Source organism: Oncorhynchus clarkii, chromosome 16, assembly GCF_045791955.1.
Source record: "Oncorhynchus clarkii lewisi isolate Uvic-CL-2024 chromosome 16, UVic_Ocla_1.0, whole genome shotgun sequence".
In the NCBI taxonomy this organism is placed as follows: Eukaryota; Metazoa; Chordata; class Actinopteri; order Salmoniformes; family Salmonidae; genus Oncorhynchus; species Oncorhynchus clarkii.
Genome location: NC_092162.1, coordinates 33,945,129 through 33,971,664, shown reverse-complemented (window position 1 = coordinate 33,971,664; position 26,536 = coordinate 33,945,129). Strand labels below are relative to the sequence as shown.

Genomic DNA, 26,536 nt, shown 5'->3' with positions numbered 1-26,536 from the left:
ACCAGGAAATGGCCGGAGTGATTTCTGCATAGTGCATCTTTAACAGGTCACATGATTAGTTGCATGGACTCACTCTGTGTACAATAATAGTGTTTAACATGATTTCTGAATCACTACCTCATCTCTGTACCCCACACATACAATTATCTGTAAGGTCCCTCAGTCGAGCAGTGAACTTCAAACACAGATTCAAACACAAAGACCAGTTAGATTTTCCAAGCCTTGCAAAAAAGGGCATCTATTGGTAGATGGGTAAGTAAAAAGAAAAACAGACATTAAATATCCCTTTGAGCATGGTGAAGTTATTTTGCACTTTGCACTTTGGATGGTGTATCAATACACTCAGTCACTACAAAGATACAGGTGCCCTTCCTAACTCAATTGCCGGAGAGGAAGGAAACTGCTCAGGGATTTCACCATGAGGACAGGTACAGAGTTTAATGGCTGTGACAGGAAAGAACTGAGGATGGATCAACAAAATTTTAGTTACTCCACAATACTAACCTAATTGACAGAGTAAAAAGGAAGTATTCTTAAAAATATTCCAAAACATGCATCCTGTTTGCAACAAGGCAATAAAATAATACTGAAAAAATGTGGCTAAGCAATTAACTTTTTGTCCTGAATGCAAAGTGTTATGTTTGGGGCAAATCCAATACTTTAATGAGTACCACTCTCCATATTTTCAAGCATAGTGGTGGCTGCATCATGTTATGGGTATGCTTGTCATCGATAAGGACCGGGATAGGATCAAAATAAATTCAATGGCGCTTTGCACAGGCAACGTTCTAGAGGAAAATCTTTTTCAGTCTGCTTTCCACCAGACACTGGAAGACGAATTCACCTTTCAGCAGGACAATAACCTAAAACACAAATATTCACTGGAGTTGCTTGCTAAGACGACATTGAATGTTCCTGAGGGACCTAGTTAAAGTTTTGACTTAAATCTTCTTGAAAATCTATGGCAAGACTTGAAAATGGCTGTCTGGCCATGACCAACAACCAACTTGACAGAGCTTGAAGAATTTTAAAAGAACAATGTGCAAATATTGTACAATCCAGCTGTGAAAAGCTCTTATAAGCTTATGCAGAAAGACTGGCAAAGGTCATGTATTGACTCAGGGGTGTGAAATAGTTATGTAAATGAGATGTTTCTTTATTTAAATTTCAATCAATTAGCTAAAAATATATATATGTGGTATGTGTGTATGTATGTGTGTACATGGGTGATAAATTAATTTAATCAATTTTGAATTCAGGCTGTAACACAACAAAATGTGAAATAAATCAAGGGGTATGAATACTTTTTGAAGGCACTGTATATGCTTTACATTAATTTGTTGAAGTAATGTGTGAGTAATACCATTCATATGTTCACCAATATGCCCATATCCTCCGTTTTGACCAATCACTATTGGGCCAAGAGCTGATCCATGATGACTTTATAGAGAGGGGAGTTTAGCATGTCAGTAAAGGCTAAAGGGGCCAATCCCAACTTTCACTTAAGTCAAATTTGTACTTACTCTCCCTTTGACAACAATGCATAACTAAGAGAAAATTTGACTTGAGTGGCACTTAGGATTCACCCCTTTACCTGCCTCTTGATTGGTATCTTCCACTGCAGAACCGTTTGTATAGTATTCCAATGTGGTCTCAGGGCAATTCATATTATTCTGTGACATTCCATTTAGTATGATATATTACATTATGTTTGGTGACATTATGATAGGAATAACAATCATACAATGTCATAAAAATGATATGACGTATAGTATCATACATCTTGGAGGACAAATACTATTACACGTCAACCTCTAAGCAGGTTGCTTGTTGCACAAAAAAAAGAGATTTATGGAGAAAATGTACCTTGGTGGTTAGGAGAACTAAAACGACAAAGGTTAGGTGTATTTAAGTAGCAGTTTAGGTGAATTGGGTTACGTTTGAAATAAGGGTTAAGGGAAAGGTTAGCTAAAATGCTACAGTTGTCCCGATGCGACTCGAAAACGCAGCCTTTGGATTGCCAGACAGTCGCGGATTACGCCAACCCATCCTCCCCGACCAACCTCCCTACTTTTGTTTCTGTCTAAAGTAACTTCACATTTAGAAAAAAAATATGCTATCTAGAACCTAAAAAGGTTCCCTTTCCACAAAGGGTTCTACATTTGTAAAAAAATACAATGATTTGTCATTTAGCAGACACTCTTATCCAGAGCGATTTACAGGGGCAATTAGAGATAAGTGCCTTGCTCAAGGGCACATCAACAGTTTATTAACCGTTATGGGGACAGCCGAGTAACCCTTTTGTAGACCAGTAGTACAGTAGGTATATACGTCAGGCGGAGTATTCGAGTGAGAGGGGCTGTTGTGCGATAAGGCCTTGGCCCTTGTACCAATAGAGGATCAGTAACATGTTGATACCACCTGCATTGTTCTACAGCCTCCTGTGGCTCAAATGGGTGGAAATTGAAAAAATTAACCGGTTTTGTAAGAGACAGAAAGGGGAAGAGGGGACTTCTGTGGTTTGGACATGGCACGCGCCATGAAAGCCTTTGACAGGAAATCATGGTTAGGACAGAGAGTACTGTAGACTGGCACACACGCACAGGTACACAATCATGTGTGCGTGTACGCACACACAAACATGCAGGCCCATAGATAGACAGGCAGACACTTGGACAGACAGACAGACGTGCGCACGCACACCACCAACAACACTATTGTGGGGTTTGAAACTCCTGTGGCTTTTTAATGCTTCAACATATAACTTCCTCAAACATCTCTCCAAAATGTGTGCGTCTGTGACGCATTCGTCTATGTGACATATCACATTTGCTGCTATAACAGCCTCCACTCTTCTGGAAAGGCTTTCCACTAGATGTTGAAACATTGCTACGGGGACTTGTTTCCATTCAGCACAAAAGCATTAGTGATGTCGGGCACTGATGTTGGGTAATTAGGCCTGGCTCGCAGTCGGTGTTCCAATTCATCCCAAAGGTGTTCGATGGGGTTGAGGTCAGGGCTCTGTGCAGGCCATTCAAGTTCTTCCACACCGATCTCGATAAAACATTTCTGTATGGACCTCGCTTTGTGCACGAGGACATTGTCATGGTGGAACAGGAAAGGGACTTCCCCAAACTGTTGCCACAAGGTTGGAAGCTGAGAATAGTCTAGAATGTCATTGTATGCTGTAGCATTAAGATTTCCCTTCACTGGAACTAAGGGACCTAGCACGAACCATGAAAAACAACCTCATATCATTATTCCTCCTTTCCACTGCTCCAGAGTCCAATGGCGGTGAGCTTTGCGCCACTCTAGCCGACGCTTGGCATTGCGCATGGTGATTTTAGGCTTGTGTGTGGCTGTTCGGCCATGGAAATCCGTTTCATGAAGATACGGACGATAGCGCTACCATTCTGTGAGCTTGTGTGGCCTACCACTTCGCGGCTGAGCCGTTGTTGCTCCTGGACGTTTCAACTTCACAATAACAGCACTTACAGTTGACCGAGGCAGCTCTAGCAGGGCAGACATTTTACAAACTGAGCTCTTCAGTCAGGCCATTCTGCTGCCAATATCCTCTATGGAGATTGCATGGCTGTGTGTTCGATTTTATACACCTGACAGGTGTGGCTGAAATAGCCGAATCCACTAATTTGAAGGGGCGTCCACATACTTGTGTATATATAGTGTATAAATGAGTCCAGAATGTTGAATATGGTTTGAGGACATTATAAAGGAAGTTATAAAATCGCTATTCAATACAATCGAATAGGACTGACAGGCAAGTGGCTAGATGGCTTATGTCAAATATTATGGTAAAGTGGATGAAGAATAAGTCCTTCTGGGATGTTCCACACCACTCATTTACCGTCTCTACAACAGGGTTCAACAGGGTTTGACTTTCAGCTAAATCAGCAGACAATCATTCCCCTCCCTGTGACAACTGGGCTCCTGAGGGGCGCAGCGGTCTAAGGCACTTTAAGAGGTGGCATTACAGTCCTTGGTTCGAATCCAGACTGAATCACATCCGGCTGTGATTGGGAGTCCCATAGGATGGCACACAATTGGCCCAGTGTCGCCCGGGTTTGGCCGGTGTAGTCCGTCATTGTAAATAAGAATTTATTCTTAACTAACCTGCCTAGGTAAATAAAGGTGAAATTTTAAAAAGTCTGGAACTCTTTTATTACAGCGTTGCAGTAACACACACCTAAAACCCAGTCCAAACTGAAAACCCTGACAGGTTGATTATTTGAATCAGGTGTGTTAGTGATGGACTGAAACAAAAAGATCCAGTAGCCCTCCAGGAGCAGATTTGAAAACCCCATCTGGACAAGAGCCTCACATAAACGTCATACTCCTGGCTAAATCTAAAGCAAGGATTTTTAAGGGGGTGAGAGAGATTTAGGACATGCCTTTAGGGCCCAGACAACACAGAACAGAACAGGACAGGACAGTACAGGATGTCCAGAATAAAGAGCTCTGCACAGCTGTGTTTAGCCGCCTACAGCAGGATCTCTCCATCTCCCCACTGGACTAAGCTGACCCACTTGTTAAATTTAGTTGCTGCGTTTCGTCCCAGCACGTGTCCCAGACGGACAGACTGGGTGACAGCATCTCCAGGGCCGTGGGCAGACAGAACTGTTTACATAGTCCACATTAAACTACAGGCCCTGTTGGAATAGTCTTGAAGAGTATCCTTCTTTCTTCCCTTCCTTGATGTAATCACTGATCTGATATATGATTGGTGACATAAGGTGGAAGCTTTACTAAAGTCACTACATTATAGATCAGTAATTACTACAAGGAAGATAGGAAAGAGGCATGTATTGTAAGAGTATTCAAACAGTGACAGTGTTCCTCTTTTGACTGTTAATTTGACAACAATTTTGATTGAGAATGCTGTTTATTTTGAGCAGGGAATTTAGCACACATTCTCAGTGAGACTTCTTGAATAGCACTGTCTTTAGCTATTGACTGTGCGTTATGTACAGAGCATTCAAAAGAATTCAGACCCATTTGACTTTTTCCACATTTTATTACGTTACAGCTGTAACGGTTGTCGTCGGGAGAAAGAGAGGACCAAGGTGCAGCGTGGGAAGTATTCATTGTAATTTAATAAAGAATGAATACTGAAACAAAAACAATACACGACAAACGAACAGTCCTGAACGGTGCAACAAAACACAGAACAGAAAATAAACACCCACAACTCAAAAGTGAAACCAGGCTACCTAAGTATGATTCTCAATCAGGGACAACGATTGACAGCTGCCTCTGATTGAGAACCATATCAGGCCGAACACAGAAAATCCCAAATTATAGAAAAAAAGAACATAGACAACCCACCCAACTCACGCCCTGACCATACTGAAACAAAGACATAATAAAGAACTAAGGTTAGAACGTGACAACAGCCTTATTCTAAAATGGATTCAATTATTTGTTTGCCTCATCAATCTACACACAATACCCCATAATGACAAAGCAAAAACAGGTTTTTAGACATTTTTGCAAAAAAAACACAAAAAAACTGAAATACCTAATTAAGTAAGTATTCTGACCCTTTGCTATGAGCATCAAAATTTAGCTCAGATGCATCCGGTTTCCATTGATCATCCTTGAGATGTTTCTACAACTTCATTGGATTCCATCTGTGGTAAATTCAACTGATTGGACATGATTTAAAAAGGCACACAACTGACTATATAAGGTCCCACAGTTGAAAGGTCCCACCCGTGGAAATCTGTCCTTTGGTCTGATGAGTCCAAATTTGAGATTTTTGGTTCCAACCGCTGTGTTTTTGTGAGATGCAGAGTAGGTGAACAGATCTCTGCATGTGTGGTTCCCACTGTGAAGCATGGAGGTGGAGGGTTGATGGTGTGGGGGTGCTTTTCTGGTGACACTGTCAGGCACACTTAACCAGCATAGCTACCATATAATTCTGCAGCGATAAGCCATCCCATCTGGTTTGCGCTTAGGACTATAATTTGTTTTTCAACAGGACAATGACCAAACTCTAGGCTGTGTAAGGGCTATTTGACCAAGAAGGAGAGTGATGGAGTGCTGAATCAGATGATCTGGCCTCCACAATCACCCAACCTGTTACGGTTTTCTTGCGGTGAAGGAGAGTCGGACCAAAATGCAGCGTGGTATTCTTGATACATGTTTAATGACGATGAAAAAACAAACAATACAAAAACAACAAACGTAATGTGAAAACCTATACAGCCTATCTGGTGACAACAAACACAGAGACAGGAACAATCACCCACCAAACACTCAAAGAATATGGCTGCCTAAATATGGTTCCCAATCAGAGACAACGATAAACACCTGCCTCTGATTGAGAACCACTCCAGACAGCCATAGACTATGCTAGATACCCCCACTAAGCCACAAACCCAATACCTAACAAAACCCCAAGACAAAACACACCACATAAAAAACCCATGTCACACCCTGGCCTGACCAAAATAATAAAGAAAACACAAAATACTAAGACCAGGGCGTGACAGAACCCCCCCCCCCCAAGGTGCGGACTCCCGGCCGCACAACTAAACCCATAGGGGAGGGTCTGGGTGGGCGTCTGTCCACGGTTAGCGGCTCCGGCGAGGGACGTGGACCCCACTCTAACAAAGTCTTAGTCCATTTGCCTTGTGTCCTTAGATAGGCGACCCTCGCCGCCGACCTTGGCCTAGTAGTCCTCACCAAGGGCCCCACTGGACTGAGGGGCAGCTCGGGACTGAGGGGTAGCTCGGGACTGAGGGGTAGCTCGGGACTGAGGGGTAGCTCGGGACTGAGAGGAAACTCAGCACTGAGAAGAAGCTCAGCACTGAGAGGAAGCTCAGCACTGAGAGGAAGCTCAGCACTGAGAGGAAGCTCAGGCAGGTAGTTGGCTCTGGCAGATCCTGGCTGGCTGGTGGTTCTGGCAGATCCTGGCTGACTGGCGGTTCCGGCAGATCCTGGCTGACTGGCGGATCCTGGCTGAATGGCGGATCCTGGCTGAATGGCGGATCTGGAAGATTCTGGCTGACTGGCGGATCCTGGCTGACTGGCAGATCCTGGCTGACTGGCGGATCCTGGCAGACTGGCGGCTCTGGCTGCTCCATGCTGACTGGCAGCTCTGGCTGCTCCATGCCGACTGGCGCCTCTGGCTGCTCCATGCTGACTGGCGGCTCTGGCTGCTCCATGCAGACTGGCGGCTCTGGCTGCTCCATGCAGACTGGCAGCTCTGGGAATCTGCGGTATGACTTAAAGATTGCTGTACATCAGCAGAACCCATCCAACTTGAAGGAGTTGGAGCAGGTTTGCCTTGAACAATGGGCAAAAATCCCAGTGACTAGATGTGCCAAACTTATAGAGACATACCCCAAGAGACTTGCAGCTGTAATTGCGGCAACAGATGGCTCTACAAAGTATTGCCTTTGTATGCACGCTCAAGTTTTCTGTATTTTTTCATAACCACCTATTCTAACCCGTAATTTATTGAGTGTATGTCAAATGTATGTTGTGTAAATCAAATGATACAAACCCCCCAACATTTTATTTTAATTCCAGGTTGTAAGTTACTAAAATAGGAAAAATGCCAAGGGGGGTGAATACTTTCACAAGCCACTGTATGAGTCTGTTTCTCAAGCCACTCTAGGCCGAAGCATAGCTCTGTCACATGTCATTGTGCATCCACCTCACTGTCCAAAGTTGGATCTGCACCACTGTGAATGGACAGATAAACCGTTATCAGCCTCTAGCTCCTCTTGAAGTTTGATATACATACACTGGGCTCCCTGCCATGTGTACTGCCACCTGTAGGGCTTTGTTGATACATGAAAAACAAATGCTTATTATTGCTTATGTGATAAATTGTGTTATTTTCTTTCCCCAAATCTCAACTCCAAACAGAGATACCTAGGTTGTGTTTTATAATGTTGTGCTACATTGTGGCCCTAAGGAACACAACCCTGTTTTGGACTTCAGTGCTGTATTGTTGCTCTCTGGGTTTTGGGACAGGGCGCTGATTTATGTGTATTTATTAGCCTCCCCCACACACACACACGTCACTTCCTGTCCTGGTTCTCATTAACACGAGGACTGGTTATGTCTGGACACAGGTAGATTACTAATCCTAATCCAATCTACGTAGCTGTAATCTGAGGAGAGGACAGGTCTTGCTGAACACACTGTGCCCTGGGAGAGGTGACGCAGCAGTAGCAAACATGACAGTACATGTTTACTGTACACGTATGCGCGCACACACACACACATAAAGGAACAGCCGGTGACAGATTCCAATGAAGTGGCATCGTGGTTATGTCTGAACTCAGTTCAGATTATCACGAGTGAATATATTGTATGTCAAATCCTTTTGCTGCATTTGATTTGATTGCCCGGAACAAGGGAACCAATGGAATAGTCCCAGAAGTGCAAACTCTAGTAAATACATGTTTAACCTCATTTTCATTATTGCCAGACCCATATTTAAGCAATTAGGTACGAAGGGGTGTGGTACATGGAAAATATACCACTGCTGAGGGCTTTTCTTATGCACGACGCAATGCGGAGTGCCTGGATACAGCCCTTAGCCGTGGTATATTGGCCATATAGCACAAACCCCAGAGGTGCCTTATTGCTATTATAAACTGGTTATCAACGTAATTAGAGCAGTACAACTACATGTTTTGTCATACCCGTTGTATGCAGTCTGATATACAGTACCACAGCTGTCAGCCAATCATCATTCAGAGCTCGAATCAACCAGTTTATAATAGTGTTTATATTATGTGAAAATGTGGATTTTCTGTATTCTGAAGAACAGGTCTGAAGAAAAATATGATGGGCTGTCAGTGGCTAATAAGGGTATCCTCAGGCGGATTGTGAACCTGGGGACCAAGCTCTGCGGGCTGCAGTGCAGGGGGCTTCATATCAGGGCCTCTATGATAAATGAGCAAGGAACAAGGCCAAGCGCATCACAGATGACCCCACACACAATCTTGCCCAATGTTATGAGCTGCTGCCTTCCAGAAGGAGATTAATGGTCCCACGAATAGGAGCAGCCATCAGGCTGCTGAACAGTGTGACATACGATAAGACAGATGCAGGCCCAATACACATCGGACAGATGGCCGCAGACTTTGAATATGTGAAAATGTAAATGTCTGACTTGTGTACTAACTTTCCAGTTTTCCGTGCTGCGTGTAGTATATTGTGTTGTGTATTTGAATGAATTTCCATGTAAATGGACAATAAAGTATATCGTATTGTATGCCAATCAGTGATTTTTTTAAAACTACACACTACAATACACAGACAAAGAAGCACATGTTCACTAGTGCAATGTGTTCACTAGTAATTAGAAAAATATGTGCTGGAAGCTGGGCTGGAGCCAGTGGTTAGAGTGATATAAGCAATACGCTACAGAGCACTTAACTCACACACGATGCTGAACTGACAGATGAATTACTGCCCTCTATGAGCCATCACAGGCATTGTATCTGTTCTGTTGTTATGAGCTGATGTTGATATGACATTTGAAGTTGTAAACACACACACACCCACACAAATTGGAATAATTACCCAATCCTAACCCCAGAAGCTATAAACCTCTGGTCTAGATGGCCATTGGCTCATACAAGCAGGAGAGGAGACAACACTATGACTGGATAAGCCAAACAGATAGGACTGACGCAGTGAAAAGAGTCCATTATTGATTTTATCCCAGCACTGCTTAGTCAATCTTTAATCTTAGATTGGGAATTGTTAGGGTAATTTAATTGTTTTCCCCTGTGCAGCAAACTGACTGAAACATAGCATGTAATTGCATTGTTGCGTAACCCCCCTGAAAAAGAGCAATGTGTAGTAATTTAGACTAAATATGGAACAGCCCATCTGTGCTTGCGTGAACACACACAGGATTAAAATCCGAAAAAGATTACTGAGAGTGAAGAGGAATAGTGATTTTGCAATGAAATAGTAGACAGTGTATCATCACACCACACAATAAGCACACCCTCTTTGATCTCTGACATTGTGTGAACAGGACCTATGACACCTATTAGATGTGCCATGGCACCTCTGTCACTAATGCTCTCTGGTGTGTTTACTTACCTAAAGTTAATCTACTATGTGCATCATTTACGAGACTGTTGTGTCACAATCTGCATCCTTTGACGTGTCCATTCAGACGTTATTTGATGGTGAGCCAAAAAAGCCTGGTGTGACATCCATCTGTCAAAAAAAAAAAGGTCCTGCGTTGAGAGAAGAAAGGGGGCTAGGTTGTTTGTAAGAAGGAGTAGCGCCCTTTAATGAACTGGTTTATGTTATGAATACCCTCCAGGACAAATTTCTACTAATCCTTTGCCCACAGGACGCTAATCACCTGGTTGCTGTAGGCCAGAAGAGGTAGACCAGTCAGCGCCTTAGCCCAGATAAGGTACAATAGGATATGGTCTATCCAATGCACTGGGCTCTCACCATTGGAAGGAATGAGAACACTGAAAGGGGTCAGGGATGTAGAAAGGGGGCCAAGGGAAGGAGAGCATATTTACATTTACATTTTAGTCATTTAGCAGAGTGACATCCAGTTGGGGGAGTGATAAGGGAATTTATATATTTAAGGTAATGACTAAAGAGTTCCACCCTGAAACGTAATTATAACGTAATTATGTAGATTATGTAACATTATGTAACATGTATAATGAATAATTAAAGTGATAAACTTAAGTTCAATAAGGTTCAGTAGAGACAAGTAAGGGAGAGAAAAGTGTGTGTGTGTCTAGGAAAATACAGAGAACAATTAAACTATGTATGACTACAACCTGGTTAGAACTCTGAGAAACTTACGACAGGAAGGGGAGTTCTGTCAAGGTTCCTCTAATCTCGGGAGGATGGAATTGCCAGCTTGGTAGTGATAAACGAGTGGTGAGAACTATGGGGAAAGATACATCCCACCTACTGTTTGTGTGTAGGTAAGTGCGTATAGTAGGTAGGGAGGGGGTGAGTTATAAAATGGCATGTCTTTGTATTATGGACTTTAGAACGTTTTCATGAATACACTTTACGGACCTTTTGCATAAGCTGAGTCTTTGCCTAATTATTATTAAACCCAGGGTCTTGCAAACCTTGGAGATTGGTCAAAGCTTAAATACAGTGCCTTGCGAAAGTATTCGGCCCCCTTGAACTTTGCGACCTTTTGCCACATTTCAGGCTTCAAACATAAAGATATAAAACTGTATTTTTTTGTGAAGAATCAACAACAAGTGGGACACAATCATGAAGTGGAACGACATTTATTGGATATTTCAAACTTTTTTAACAAATCAAAAACTGAAACATTGGGCGTGCAAAATTATTCAGCCCCCTTAAGTTAATACTTTGTAGCGCCACCTTTTGCTGCGATTACAGCTGTAAGTCGCTTGGGGTATGTCTCTATCAGTTTTGCACATCGAGAGACTGACATTTTTTCCCATTCCTCCTTGCAAAACAGCTCGAGCTCAGTGAGGTTGGATGGAGAGCATTTGTGAACAGCAGTTTTCAGTTCTTTCCACAGATTCTCGATTGGATTCAGGTCTGGACTTTGACTTGGCCATTCTAACACCTGGATATGTTTATTTTTGAACCATTCTATTGTAGATTTTGCTTTATGTTTTGGATCATTGTCTTGTTGGAAGACAAATCTCCGTCCCAGTCTCAGGTCTTTTGCAGACTCCATCAGGTTTTCTTACAGAATGGTCCTGTATTTGGCTCCATCCATCTTCCCGTCAATTTTAACCATCTTCCCTGTCCCTGCTGAAGAAAAGCAGGCCCAAACCATGATGCTGCCACCACCATGTTTGACAGTGGGGATGGTGTGTTCAGGGTGATGAGCTGTGTTGCTTTTACGCCAAACATAACGTTTTGCATTGTTGCCAAAAAGTTCAATTTTGGTTTCATCTGACCAGAGCACCTTCTTCCACATGTTTGGTGTGTCTCCCAGGTGGCTTGTGGCAAACTTTAAACAACACTTTTTATGGATATCTTTAAGAAATGGCTTTCTTCTTGCCACTCTTCCATAAAGGCCAGATTTGTGCAATATACGACTGATTGTTGTCCTATGGACAGAGTCTCCCACCTCAGCTGTAGATCTCTGCAGTTCATCCAGAGTGATCATGGGCCTCTTGGCTGCATCTCTGATCAGTCTTCTCCTTGTATGAGCTGAAAGTTTAGAGGGACGGCCAGGTCTTGGTAGATTTGCAGTGGTCTGATACTCCTTCCATTTCAATATTATCGCTTGCACAGTGCTCCTTGGGATGTATTAAGCTTGGGAAATCTTTTTGTATCCAAATCCGGCTTTAAACTTCTTCACAACAGTATCTCGGACCTGCCTGGTGTGTTCCTTGTTCTTCATGATGCTCTCTGCGCTTTTAACGGACCTCTGAGACTATCACAGTGCAGGTGCATTTATACGGAGACTTGATTACACACAGGTGGATTGTATTTATCATCATTAGTCATTTAGGTCAACATTGGATCATTCAGAGATCCTCACTGAACTTCTGGACAGAGTTTGCTGCACTGAAAGTAAAGGGGCTGAATAATTTTGCACGCCCAATTTTTCAGTTTTTGATTTGTTAAAAAAGTTATTTATTTTATTGAAATATCCAATAAATGTTGTTCCACTTCATGATTGTGTCCCACTTGTTGTTGATTCTTCACAAAAAAATACAGTTATATATCTTTATGTTTGAAGCCTGAAATGTGGCAAAAGGTCGCAAAGTTCAAGGGGGCCGAATACTTTCGCAAGGCACTGTAATTGTTAGTTATTATCATTGGGATTGAAAATTCTCGTGACAGGGAGGGGGGATTATTTAAAATACTCTTTGAAGATGTAGGGTTTCAGGTCCTTTCGGGAAGATGGGCAGGTCCTCTCCTGTTCTAGTTTCAGGGGAAGCTGGTTCCACCATTGGGCTGCCAGGACCGAGAAGAGCTTGGACTGTGTTGAGCAGGAGCTGCCCTACCATAGGGGTGGGAGGGCCAAGAGACCAGAGGTTGCAGAACAGAGTGCCTGGGTTGGGGTATAGCTTGAAGGTAGGGAAGGGAAGTTCCTATTGCTGCTCCGTAGGCAAGTACCATGGTCTTGTAGTGGATGTGAGCTTCCACTGGAAGCCAGTGGAGTGTGCGAAGGAGCTGGGTGACATGGGAGAACTTGGGAAGGTTGAACACCTGGCAGGCTGCAACGTTCTGGATAAGTTGAAGGGATTTGAAAGCACTAGTGGGGATCCCAGGCAACAGCCAGTTGCATTAGAACAGACGGGAGATGTGCCTGGATTAGGATCTGTGCCACTTCTTGTGTGAGGTAGGGTAGTACTCTAGGGATGTTGTAGAGCATAAACCTGCAGGAGCGAGTCACTGCTTTGATGTTTTTCAGAGAACGACAGGGTGTTGTCCAGGATCACGCCAAGGTGCTTTGCACTCTGGGAGAAGGTAACCGTAGATCTTTCAACAATGATGGAGAGGTCTTTGAACGTGCGGGCCTTCCCCGAGAGGAATAGCAGCTCCGTCTTGTCAAGGATGTCCGACATCCAAGCTGAGATATCTGCCAGGCACGTAGAGATGCGTTACACCACCTGAGTGTCAGAAGGGGGGAAGGAGAACATTTGTTGAGTGTCATCTGCATAGCAATAATAGGAGAGACCATGTGAGGATATGACAGAGCTATATGTATAGAGAGAAGAGGAGAGGGCCTAAAACAGAGCCCTGAAGGACACCAGTAGTAAGAGTACGGGGTGCAGACACAGATTCTCTCCACATCAACTGGTAGGAGCAGCCTGCCTGGTAGGATGCAATCCAAGAGTGTGCAGAGCCTGAGACGCTCAGCCCTGAGAGGGTGGAGAGGAGGACCTAATGGTTCACAGTGTCAAAGGCAGCGGATAGATCTAGGAGGATGAGGAGGGAGAGTCAGCGTTGGCAGTCAGTACGGAGAGCCTCTGTGACACAGAGAAGAGTAGTCTCGGTTGAGTGACACGTCTCAAAGCCTGACTGGTTAGGATCAGGCGGCTGGACCTCTGTAGTCACAGGATTTCATCTGGAGAGAGAGGAGAGCAAGAGGTCAAGGCGTATGGTAGTTCTGAGTGGGACCAGTCGACTCAATAGTCTGAGTGAATGAGGAGCGGATGTCGTCAAACTTCTTTTCAAACAGTGGCGATCAATGCCGTTTAAGATCAGGGAGGAAGATTTATTTATTTATTAACATGGCCTTATTTCTATTACAGCATATTGGATGGCTGTCATTCATATTCCATTCACCCAGCTCAATGTAACATTGATAGCTTTAGGCTACTGCATATGAAAGTTTTCCCTGTACTCATCACAAGGTTACTACAACCTAGCCTATGAGGCTACAAGGTGCACAGGTCGAGAGAATTTTAAATATTCAAGGTGACAGACAGTGACACATACAATACCACCTTGCAGACTCTTACCAGCATCTAGCTGATCTAGGTCCAACAGTTGAAAACTAGAATTTTTATCGTACTAATTCAGGTATGTTTATCCCTGTTTGGTTCGCTTCCGTTTAAGAAACGTTTTAACAGAATCGGCGCAATGAATACATACCTGATCACACGAAAAAAACAGTTAACTTTCATACCAGACACATACAAACAGCTCATTGTACAGTGGCTTGCGAAAGTATTCGCCCCGCTTGGCATTTTTCCTAATTTGTTGCCTTACAACCTGGAATTAAAATAGATTTTTCGGGGGTTTGTATAATTTGATTTACACAACATGCCTACCACTTTGAAGATGCAAAATATTTTTTATTGTGAAACAAACAAGAAATAAGACAAAAAAACTGAAAACTTTAGCATGCATAACTATTCACCCCCCCCAAAGTCCACACTTTGTAGAGCCACATTTTGCAGCAATTACAGCTGCAAGTCTTTTGGGGTATGTCTCTATAAGCTTGGCACATCTAGCCACTGGGATGTTGCCCATTGTTCAAGGCAAAACTGCTCCAGCTCCTTTAAGTTGCATGGGTTCCGCTGGTGTACAGCAATCTTTAAGTCATACCGCAGATTCTCAATTGGATTGAGGTCTGGGCTTTGGCTAGGCCATTCCAATACATTTAAAATGTTCCCCTTAATCCACTCGAGTGTTGCCATAGCAGTATGCTTAGTGTCATTGTCCTGCTGGAAGGTGAACCTCTGTCCCAGTCTCAAATCTCTTGAAGACTGAAACAGGTTTCCCTCAAGAATTTCCCCATATTTAGCACCATCCATCATTCCTTCAATTCTGACCAGTTTCCCAGTCCCTGCCGATGAAAAACATACCCACAGCATGATGCTGCCACCATAATGCTTCACTGTGGGGATGCTGTTCTCGGGGAGATGAGAGGTGTTGGGTTTGTGCCAGACGTAGCGTCTTCCTTGATGGTCAAAAAGGTCAATTTTAGTCTCATCTAACCAGAATACCTTCTTCCATATGTTTGTGGAGTCTCCCACATGCCTTTTGGCAAACACCAAATGTGTTTGCTTATTTTGTATCTTTAAGCAATAAAGCCCAGCTCTGTGGAGAGTACGGCTTAAAGTGGTCCTATGGACAGATACTCCAATCTCTGTTGTGGAGCTTTGCAATTCCTTCAGGGTTATCTTTGGTCTCTTTGTAGCCTCTCTGATTAATGCCTTCCTTGCTTGGTCCGTGAGCTTTGGTGGGCAGCCCTCTCTTGGCAGGTTTGTTGTGGTGCCGTATTCTTTCCATTTTTCTTCATAGCAAAGGGGGTGAATACATATGCACGCACCACTTTTCCGTTTTTTTTTTTCATTTCACTTCACCAATTTGGACAATTTTGTGTATGTCCATTACATGAAATCCAAATGTAAATTAATTTAAATTACAGGTTGTAATGCAACAAAATAGGAAAAATGCCAAGGGGGTGAATACTTTTGCAAGGCACTCTATATATAATTCCTTCTCGGATCCATATACACCGTCTCCTCCTCTCACCTTTTGTCCTTCGATTGTGGACTTCAGTGCACAACACATCAGCTGTCTGTGACCAGGGGAAAAAACCTTTGCCAGACAATCCTTCATGTCATGACTGCTAACCTCGACACACAGCCTACATCGTTGTCACAATACTCAACATAGCTACTAGAACTAACGTGCTACTAAACCCGCTATAATCATGCAGTATAGTGAAGTCAGCAGCAATCAGTTTAGCAGTTACACCGGCGGGCTCCGGTGGCAATACATTTATAAAACCCAAACTATCTTTCTCTCTCCTTCTCAACTACTCTCCACATTTTATGCACTGCAGTACTACAGTAGCTAGCTGTAGTTTATGCTTCAGTACGAGATTCATTCTCTGATCCTTTGATTGGGTGGACAACATGTCAATTCAGGCTACAAGAGCTCTGATAGGTTGGAGGATGTCCTCTGAAAGTTGTCATAATTACTGTGTAAGTCTATGGAAGGGGGTGAGAACCATGAGCCTCCAAGATTTTGTATTGAAGTCAATTTACCCAGAGGTGGACAGGGTTGTCCTCCGGCTACACCATGGTGCTACCCAACAGAGTGCTGTTGAGGCTACTGTAGACCATTGCAAAGTGTGTTAAAACCTCTTAGTCTACCCCTTCCTTTTTCGAACATTCTGTTAAAAATCGCACAACTTTTCAGCGTCCTGCTACTCATGCCAGGAATATAGTATATGCATATGATTAGTATGTGTGGATAGAAAACACTCTGAAGTTTCTAAAACTGGTTAAATCACGGCTGTGACTATAACAGATCGTGTGTTTCATCGAAAAACGCAAGAAAAACTGCTCTCTGAAAGCTACAAATAATTTCCATAAGTCACTTTCATGGGTTGTTAAAAGGGCACAAAATGAATTATGGATCTGCATGCAATTCCTACAGATTCCACACGATGTCGCCATTGTCGTCATTTTCCAGGGAGTTTTTTCTTGGTAAATCCAACTAACTGGATTCAATTTCTTCCGGTCTCCACCAGGATGTTTTGAATGTGCACATTGGCAGCCATTGATGTGAAGACGAGGAGCTATTGAATACACATCGCCCTGTAATCATTTTGATAGATTATAAACGTTTACTAATACCTAAAGTTGGATTACAAAAGTATTTCGAAGTGTTTTGTGAAAGTTTATCGTCGACTTTTTTAATTTAAAAAAATGACGCAGCGTTTAAAAACGATGTTTTTTTCTGAATGACACAGCTTCCATAGAAAGCTATTTTGGGTATATATGGACCGATTTAAACGAAAAAAAGACCCAATAGTGATGTTTATGGGGCATATAGGAGTGCCAAGAAAGAAGCTCGTCAAAGGTAATGAATGTTTTATATTTTATTTCTGCGTTTTGGGTAGCGCCGGCTACCGCAAAATCTGTTGTTTACGTGTCGTGCTGGTATTTTGGGGGGTGCATGCTATCAGATAATAGCTTCTCATGCTTTCGCCGAAAAGCATTTTAAAAATCTGACTTGTTGGCTAGATTCACAACGAGTGTAGCTTTAATTCAATACCCTGCATGTGTGTTTTGATGAACGTTTGAGTTTTAACGAGTACATTTAGCATTTAGCGTAGCGCATTTGCATTTCCAGGTGCCTAGTTGAGACATCTGCGTCTCAAGTAGGATCAAGAAGTTAATCAATTATTTGGTGACGTGAATATATTTAGTATAGTTTTATCTAAAAAGGATAACTTTAATGTTTCACTATTTTATGAACTTCACTGAGGAGGATGGCTCTCCCCTTCCTCCTCTGAGGAGGCCCCACTGTTTTAAAAGTGGTTGACAAAGTCGTCCCAGAGAGGGAGGGAGGTGGAGGAGCTGGAGGATTAAGGAGGGAGGAGAAGTTGGAAAATAGTTTGTTAGGGTTAGAGGCAGAAGCTTGAAATTTAGAGTGATAGGAAGTGGCTTTAGCAGCAGATACAGAGGAAGGGAAGTTAGAGAAGGAATGAAAGGATAATATGTCCTCCAGATGTTTAGTTCTCCTCAATTTTCGCTCAGTTGCCCGCAGCCCTGTTCTGCAAGTTCGCTATGAGTCACTCAGAAACAGAGCAGGAGGGGAGGGCCGAGGCGGCCGGGAAGAAAGAGGACTGTGCGAGTCATAGGATGCGGAAAGGAAAGAAGGGAGAGATGATAGTATAGAAGAGGAGAGAGAGAGAGATCGAAGATTACAACAGCACATGACCATCTGGGTGGAGGCTGAGTAGCGAGGGTTGGAGGAAAGGGAGAGAAAAGGAAGCAAAGTAGTGATCAGAGACCTGGAGGGGGGTTGCAGTGAGATTAGTAGAGGAACAGCCTGTCTTGCCTTGCTTATTTATTTTTTAAATTTTTTTTAACCTTTATTTAACTTCTTCGATATAGGGGGCACTCTTTTAATTTTTGGATGAAAAACGTTCCCGTCTTAAACAAGATATTTTGTCACGAAAAGATGCTCGACTATGCATATAATTGACAGCTTTGGAAAGAAAACACTCTGACGTTTCCAAAACTGCAAAGATATTGTCTGTGAGTGCCACAGAACTGATGTTACAGGCGAAACCCAGATAAAAAATCAATCAGGAAGTGCCGCATTTTTTGAAACCGCCTCATTTCAATGACTCCTTATATGGCTGTGGAGGAGCTAGGAGTCAGCTTACGTTTTCCACGTTTTCCCCAAGGTGTCTGCAGCATTGTGACGTATTTGTAGGCATATCATTGGAAGATTGACAATAAGAGACTACATCTACCAGGTGGTCGCTTGGTGTCCTCCGTCGCAATTATTGCGTAATCTCCAGCTGCAGTATTTTTCCGTTTGCCTTTGATGAGAAACCGACTGCCAGGAATGATTTTTCATCGAATAGAATTGTGAAAAACACCTTGAGGATTGATTCTAAACAACGTTTGCCATGTTTCTGTCAATATTATGGAGCTAATTTGGAAAAAAGTTTGGCGTTGTGTTGACTGCATTTTCGTTTTTTTTTCTTAGCCAAACGTGATGAACAAAACGGAGCTATTTCTCTTACACAAATAATCTTTTGGGAAAAAATGAACATTTGCTATCTAATTGAGAGTCTCGTCTTTGAAAAAATCCGAAGTTCTTCAAAGGTAATTGATTTTATTTGAATGCTTTTCTTGTTTTTGTGAAAATGTTGCCTGCTGAATGCTAGGCTTAATGCTATGCTAGGCTATCAATACTCTTACACAAATGCTTGTGTAGCTTTGGTTAAAGCATATTTTGAAAATCTGAGATGACAGTGTTGTTAACAAAAGGCTAAGCTTGTGTTTCAATATATTTATTTCATTTCATTTGCGATTTTCATGAATAGGAAACGTTGCGTTATGGTAATGAGCTTGAGGCTATGATTATGCTCCCGGATACGGGATTGCTCGACGCTAGAGGTTAACTAGGCAAGTCATTCTTGCACCAGTGGAGGCTGCTGAGGGCAGGACTACTCATAATGGCTGGAACGGAACAAATGGAATGGCATCAAACCATGTGTTTGATACCATTCCACTAATTCCGCTGCAGCCATTACCACGAGCCCGTCCTCCCCAAGGGGCCACCAACCTCTTATGAATTCCACATATGTTGTGCGAGCAGGGTACACCAAATTAGAAGGGTTGCAGCTAAGGGGTGTGGAGCGTCTTTAAAGCCAGCAGGGAGAGGAGAGAGCAGGTATAGAAAACACACATACATAGTCACAAAAGCTACAAAAAAGCATTTTGTAAGTTGTATGGGTTATCCCGTAGTCTAATGCCAGGTGTACACTACACGACTTAAAAAATTCTAACATCGCTGAGCCTCTCATATTGAATGACCGTCTTTCCTGTTGTCTTGCCAAATTTTTGGTTAAACGCAAGTACAAACACAAACCACTAGTAGTGATTGCTCCTGCTCGAGTTTACACATTCTGGGGGATGCCAAATGTTATCATGTCACTGGCTTCTTCTCTAGCGAGCTCTTATTGGCTGTTGCTGATCACTGTTCTCAAAGCTTGTTGTTAGACATCTCACACTACAAGAGCAGATTTTGGGCCAATAAAATGAAACATGTTTAAAAATATCGGGACGTCTGAGACTGCTCAAAGATGGGATTGGTTGCCCTCAAGTTGCATCTCTGACCCTCTCACATGAAATGAGTGTCTGGGACAGTAAAATCAGGGCCAAAATTGTTTAGTGTACACCCGGCTTAAGACAATGCAACCGGTGTGGATTAATGACCATAAGTTCAGTGAGGTAAACAGCAAAATAGAGTCTCAAACTCAAGGCCGGGAGCCACATTAGGTCAACAAGCTGATTTTTTTGTGGCCCTTAGACTGATATCTGATTGCTACATTAGGTCCACAAGCTGATTTTTTTGTTGCCCTTAGACTGATATCTGATTGCTACATTAGGTACACAAGCTGTTTTTTTGTGGCCCTTAGACTGATATCTGATTGCTATATTAAGTCATCAAGATGATTTTTTTGTGGCCCTTAGACTGATATCTGATTGCTATATTAGGTCCTCAAGAGGATTTCTATACTATTTGGAATCAATTCATGTGCAAAAATAGTTTTATAACTATGGCATGTTACAGGCCATATTTTTTTGAAGCAACCACAGACCACCTAAACTGGCACAGCCATCACAATAAACTCAATTTAATAACAGTGAATACAGGTAAAAAAGTGAATGAGCCCCCAGTATATGATCATCTTTTTTTCACTATTTTGCACAATGCTGGCAATATTGGAAATTACCTCCATGAGAATAAGTAGGCTTATCACATTGGCCCCCAGGTAATTTGAGTTTGAGGTAAAGAGAGATAGAAGGATTGGCAGCACCTCCTATTTTTCTGTAAAAAGACCTGAACTTTTAGTTTCTAATTGCCAGACCACTAATTACACCTTTTTATTTATTTTTTGTATTCAATTGGTAGTTACAGTCTTGTCTCATCGCTGCAACTCCCGTACGGACTTGGGAGAGGCAAAGGTTGAGAGCCATGCATCCTCCGAAACACAACCCAACCAAGCCGCACTGCCCATTTAACCCGGAAGCCAGCTGCACCAATGTGTCAGAAGAAACAACCATATCAGCATGCACTGTGCCCAGCCAAACCCTTCCCTAACCCCGACAATGCTGGGCCAATTGTGCACCGCCCCATGGGTCTCCCGGTCATGGCCAGCTGCGACAGAGCCTGGACTCGAACCCAGGATCTCTAGTAGCACAGCTAGCACTGTGATGCAGTGCCTTAGACCACTGCCCCACTCTAATTATTGAAAATGAAATACAGAAATATCTCATTTACGTAAGTATTCACACGTTAGAATCACCTTTGGCACTGATTAAAGCTGTGAGTCTTTCTGGGTAAGTCTCGAAGAGCTTTGCACACCCAGATTGTACAATATTTGCACATTGTTAATTTTTGAAATCTTTAAGCTCTGTCAAGTTGCTTGTTGATAATTGCTAGACAGCCATTTTCAAGTCTTGCCATAGATTTTCAAGCTGATTTATGTCAAAACAGTAACCAGGCCACTCAGGAACATTCAATGTTTCTCTAAGATTTTGCCTGTGCTTAGCTCTATTCTGTTTCTTTTTATTTAAAAAAACCTCCCAAGTCCTTGCCAATGACAAGCATACCCATAACATGATGCAGCCACCACCATGCTTGAAAATATGAAAAGTGGTACTCAGTGATGTGTTGTGTTGGATTTGCCCCAAACATAACACTTTGCATTCAGGATATTGTCACGACTTCCGCCGAAGTCGGTCCCTCTCCTTGTTCGGGCGGCGTTCAGTGGTCGACGTCACCGGCTTTCTAGCTACCGCCAATCCAGTTTTTCATTTGTTTTGTCTTTGTTTCACACACCTGTTTTCAATCCCACAACCACCTGTCATTTTTTATCCCTCTGTTCCCCCCATGGTTTTTGTGAGTGATTGTTTATTTGTATTTTCGGGTCTGTCATGGTGTACATGGATTTGTTACTTTGTATATTGACTAAAGTATGTTTGATTACTCATATCTGCTGTCCTGCGTCTGACTCTCTACACCAGCTACACCTAGGGCCATTACAGATATTAAGTTTATTTCTTTGCCACATTCTTTGCATTTTTACTTTTGTGCATTATTACAAACAGGATGCATGTTTTGTAATATTTTTTATTCTGTACAGGCTTCCTTCTTTTCACTCTGTCATTTAGGTTAGAATTGTGGAGAATCTACAATGTTGTTGATCTGCTATTCTGCTATCAAAGCCATTCATCTCTGTAATGTTTTTAATGTCACCACTGGCCTCCCATAGTGTTTTCCTTCCTCTCCGACAACTGAGTTAGAAAGGACAGCTGTTTCTTTGTAGTGATTGGGTGTATTGATACCATCTGGTTGACCTGGTGTCTGTATTTGCTACATTATTAAGAGAATCATCAAGCCATTCTTTAGGGTAAAAACGAGACTCAAACCCTGTACATTATCATAGCCTCATTCTTAAAGTTGATTTCTGTAGTACAATGTGCTTTCTAAGTATTTCTCTTTTTTATACTTACTCACCTAGAACTGACACAATTTTTTTTAAAGGACCTTTAAAGAGCGCAGACAGCCTCTCAACATTTCAAACTTCAAGGGCCATATTAGATAACTCTAGTCTAAAATGAATATGCCATGTACCAAAATGAAAGTGCAATTATCTCACAGTTATCTACAACCTGGAGGTTTGAGCATTACCGTGTATAGTTCAACAGGTTGGTTATATAGCCACCCCCCCCCACCCTGTGCCACAAACATGGTCTATCCACAACAGACAAAGACATAGATGAAGTTGCACCACATATGAATTCTTCTACCTGTGAATTTAGTTGAGGAGTGGTCGTCTTTTAGTCTCTCTCTTTCCTTACAGCTCCAGTTGGTCTTCTAATCTCTGAGTTGGCTGCCCATGGCTCAAAAGACAAGGACTCCAAACACATTGCCCACATCGAAGCCGACGGACAGATGCATAATAGAGAATCCAGGCTAGTTTTGTCACTGGTTTTCATGGGACTTGGGCCCTGGTATGAATTATCACTGTAAGGTTCCAGCTCCATGGTGTAGGAGGATGGCAAAAACATATATTTAAGATGTCAAAACAGGACTATGGTGAGTAATAGGCCTATGCAACAGCTATATTGCCTGAAGATGTACCGTGTGTCCGTGCCCATCTATAAAGTGGAAAACAAAGAGAGTGTCCTTCAGTTGATTTAATGAGCACTACATCATCGAGCCGGCATTGTTTTTTACAATGGTTTTTTGACACAATCTTCTCTAAGGAAAGTGCATGGATCATTCTTCAACATATAAAATAGCGCCTCCTGTTGTTGAAATTAGTGGCAATGGGAGAAAGATCACTGAATGGGTGACAGGTCAGAGTTGGGGCATACAGTCAATCACTGAACACAACCAGTGCTTATTAGAGACAGGCTTCTATATGAGCCAATAGTCTATTTCCTTAACACTAGAAAAGCCGTGTTAAGTCAATGTCTTCTTGACGTCAACATTCTAACAACAGTTTAATAAATGCATTTCATACAGGCCTATGCAAAACAAAAATACAGATTTGTTTTTGTTTATGAAGGTTTTATGTAATATTAAAATACAAAAGAAAATGTATTTCAAAGAACGCAATATCATTGGCATTCGTTTATGTACTGTAGGCTGTATGTACAAACGAAAAACCACAAAAACCAACAAAAATGTCAAGTGTCAAAATCCATTAAAAACACAACATCACAAATATCATGAATTATTCATTCATTAAGGGAAGGTCTCAAGGAACATTGAGGAATTCCAAGCTACGCCTTCAGATTCGTACAATTTAAAAATGTATAATATTGTCACCCATCAGACTATTGTCAATTTAATCTTGTCTTTAGGCTAACTTTATTATTATACAGTTCATTTGGAAAGTATTCAGACCTCTTCCCTTTTTCCACATTTTGTTACGTTACAGCCTTATTCTAAAGTGCTGACCCTTTGCTATGAGACTCAAAATTGAGCTGAGGTGCATCCTGTTTCCATTGATCATCCTTGAGATGTTTCTACTACTTGTTTGGAGTCGACTTGTGGTAAATTCAATTATTTTGACATGATTTGCAAAGGCACACACCTGTCTATATAAGGTCCCACAGTTGACAGTGCATGTCAGTTTTACGGTATTCTACTCTTTCAAATAAAAATGTGCCATCAACATCATTGTTTTCATGTGTAAGGTGCATTTTATGTGCCCTATATAGATTTTTTGACAACCATTTTTTTTCTTTAAAGCAGCAATATCCTATTCATTAAACATTTCCCACTTTCTCCTGTCACCAAGTTCTTGACATTACAACTTGCATATTTGTATGTATGCATAGGCAACTTAGCACCCTGAAAATAAAATTTCATTCCACAGGTTGAAGGGTGATGATCACACCTTACACTTATTGGCTTGCATGGAAGGTTGTGATAAATGTAATTCAGTTGTCTAAAAATGTGTTGCAATCAGATAGAAACCAAGAGACCAGATTATGTTCAATACCTAAGTGGGGTATTGAAACCCGAGGGTTGCGAAATCTGGATTAAAATGTCATATTTCATAGTGAGACCTCATTTAAATGTGTTAGATATGACAGGATTATCAACCTTCTTGTCTGATGAGACAAAGACAGACAATCAAGACAGTAAACGAACTTGCGGTAAAGTTTTGTATTAACTTTAAAATGTCGATGTCGTGAGTGACTCAAACAAAATAAATGTTCACCCCAATCCTAACCCAAACACAGCCTGACTCTGGCCAGTCTACTTGAGTCTGATCAAATGATAGCACTATCAACCTACACATGGCCCCCATGCAGCAGAATTCCATTCTATGTCCAAAATAAGATCAAATAAAAAATACATTATGTAAAGATGACTTATGTCATATCATGTCTTATTCTACATGACTGAGAATCAGGTTATGACTTTCTGAATACAGGAACCCCTGAGTGCATGGAATACAGTTCAATTATTTATGAAAGACTGGAGCCTCTACACTGCCCATTGCTGTTACAGGTTATTGGGTTTGCCATAGATTTAGAGAAAACGTTTCCCCTAGTGGTTACTGAACACCAGGGGCCTCATTTATAAATGTTGTGTATGCACAAAATATGCCCAGTTTTCACAACAAAGTTGGAATTTATCAGAACTGAACTTGACATGAGAATGTGCTTATCTTCTCTCAAATTTCAGACCCTGCGTAATCAGAGTTTACACTGAGAGTAAGTATTGCAATGGGAGAAGGCAAAAGTAGCCTATATTAGTAGTAGTCTTGTGCAAATGGGAAATAGATGACGAGAAACTTATTCATAACAAAAAAAACAGGTAGACATATAATAAGGTGTAATCATGTAATCATATAACAAGATGTAATCATTTGCCTTTACTGAGAAGAGTGAAAATCAATGCATTCTAAAATAATTAGAAACAGGCATTTCCTATTATTAATTTTGTTTCGATGGTCATAGCATAATACATTTCTCACTTTTTCTGACTCTGATGGTTTGAAACTCACGAAATAGCCTACAGGCTTACGACAAAGGATAGGCTGCCATCTCTAATTTAATTGGACCCACGGAAGACCACACGTTCCACTTTTACATCAACGTTTGTAGTCTAAATACTGTAATGTCACATTATTCTAGTACACAATATTTCATTTATATTCATAAAACATACATTATATACAAAAGTATGTGGACTCCCCTTCAAATGAGTGGATTTGGCTATTTCATAAAATCGAGCACACAGCCACAATAACTTTTCACTCGCCTAAGATCATCATGCGCAATGCAACGTGTCCCTGGAGTAATGAATCACGTTTCACCATCTGGCAGTACAACGGACAAATCTGGGTTTGGCGGATGCCAGGATACCTTACCTGCCCCAATGCATAGTGCCAACTGTAAAGTTTGGTGGAGTCCCAGTGAAGGGAAATCGTAACACTACAGCATACAATGACATTCTAGATGATTCTGTGCTTCCAACTTTGTGGCAACAGTATGGGGAAGGCCCTTTCCTGTGTCAGCATGACAGTGCCCCCTTGCACAAAGTGAGGTCCATACATAAAAGGGTTTGTCGAGATCGGTGTGGAAGAACTTGAATGGCCTGCACAGAGCCCTGACCTCAACCCCAACGAACACCTTTGGGATTAATTGAAACGCAGACTGCGAGTCAGGGATAATTGCCCAACATCAGTGCCCGACCTCACTAATGCTCTTGTGGCTGAATGGACGCAAGTCCCCGCAGCAATGTTCCAACATCTAGTGGAAAGCCTTGCCAGGAGAGTGGAGGCTGTTATAGCAGTAAAGGGGGGACCAACTCCATATTAATGCCCATAATTTTGGAATGAGATGTTCGAGAGAAGGTGTCCACATACTTTTGTAGTGTATATCATAACCATTGCAGAATAAATGTCTCACCTTTTCTGACGATGAGTTCATTTTCTCGAAGTAGCCTATACAACAAATTACCATTGGCATCTCATTTAAATTGAGCCTATTAGATTGGCTATTATAATTTTTGAACAGCAGTTTATAAC

At 42.0% G+C, this 26,536-nt stretch overlaps 1 protein-coding gene across 1 annotated transcript in view; it reads left to right on the top strand.

Moving 5' to 3' along the window:
* Positions 1–22,910, top strand: part of LOC139367570 (serine/threonine-protein kinase 35-like) — a 57,485-nt gene extending 34,575 nt beyond the window's left edge. Inside the window, exon 3 of the mRNA XM_071105823.1 lies at positions 22,844–22,910. The gene's annotated coding sequence lies outside the window, so the exon portion shown is untranslated. The remainder of the gene's footprint in view (positions 1–22,843) is intronic.
* Positions 22,911–26,536: the final 3,626 nt, after the last annotated feature.